Source organism: Nelumbo lutea, chromosome 2 (assembly GCF_056320005.1).
Source record: "Nelumbo lutea isolate HS-2025 chromosome 2, American lotus-T2T, whole genome shotgun sequence".
In the NCBI taxonomy this organism is placed as follows: domain Eukaryota; kingdom Viridiplantae; phylum Streptophyta; class Magnoliopsida; order Proteales; family Nelumbonaceae; genus Nelumbo; species Nelumbo lutea.
In genome coordinates, this window is record NC_142685.1 from 85,466,331 (window position 1) to 85,467,399 (window position 1,069).

At 42.4% G+C, this 1,069-nt stretch overlaps 1 non-coding gene across 1 annotated transcript; it reads right to left on the bottom strand.

Annotated features, from left to right (window-relative positions):
• Window positions 1–455: 455 nt before the first annotated feature.
• On the bottom strand, window positions 456–559 carry LOC148871691 (small nucleolar RNA R71). Its single transcript, XR_016108615.1, has one exon. It is a non-coding gene; the product is annotated as a small nucleolar RNA R71 (small nucleolar RNA).
• Window positions 560–1,069: the final 510 nt, after the last annotated feature.

Below are 1,069 nucleotides of genomic sequence, written 5' to 3' on the forward strand. Positions count from 1 at the left end.
CTCTAAGGAGAGAAACTATAGAACCCATACCCGAAATAGGGAGATACCTCCATCATCAACATCGCAACCAAATGGCAAGAATCAATGATGCCCTACTCAAAAAGTTGAAGGAATACTTCACTCCAACCCGATATAACCCTTCATCCTGCATACAATTTCCAGATACTCAAGCCTTATAGTATGAGATTAAGTCAAGCACACAACCCAGATGTTCCCCTCTTTCTATGGGAACCCGAGTGAGGACCCATACAAACACATGAGACGAGTTTCTAGAAATCTGTTCCACTGTAAGGATCCAGAACTTCAATGATGATTCCCTTAGATTGACTCTTTCCTCCTTCTCCTTGAAAGATAAGGCCAAACACTAGTTTGGAACTATAGGGAGACCTATTAGAACTTGGGTAGAAATGCAACAAAAATTCTTTAGAAAGTTCTATCCTATAGAACGAACCAATACCATGAGAAGAGCCATCACTGGGTTCACCCAAACACCGGGTGAAAAAATTCATAAGGCTTGGGAGAGAATGGAGTTAATGAGAAAATGCCCACACCATGGCCTGTCCCAGTGGCAAATTGTCCAAGCCTTTTATGAGCATGAAGTCAGGCAAATGGTAGATGCATCCTGTGGGGGGCATTTATGAGCAAAAGTGAGCATGAAGCGTATGCGTTTTTTGAGACCTTGAGTGAAAACTCCATCAATAATGTATCCTTGTATTCCTATGAAAGGTCGGTGGAACCCACAAAGAGGGCAGGGCTCTATGAAGTCAGGAATAATACAGAGCCCAAGGCAAGAATGGACTTGAATGCCATCTCGAGAAAATTAGACATGGTAGATCTTTTAGCCTAGAAGCTTGATCAGTTTTTCACCTTTAACCAACAACCGAGCCCATCTACACCCTACAACCTTAAGGAGTGGGAGAATTTTTGAAGACCTGTGTGAGGAAATGAAAATTGAAGAAGAAGAAAATGAGCAAGAAGACCCTAAGTTGGGGGGAGAAGAAGAAAGAAAGGAAACTTTAGAAGAACCTTTAGTGAACCAACCTATGGTCCCCTTTCCAACTGCACTCAC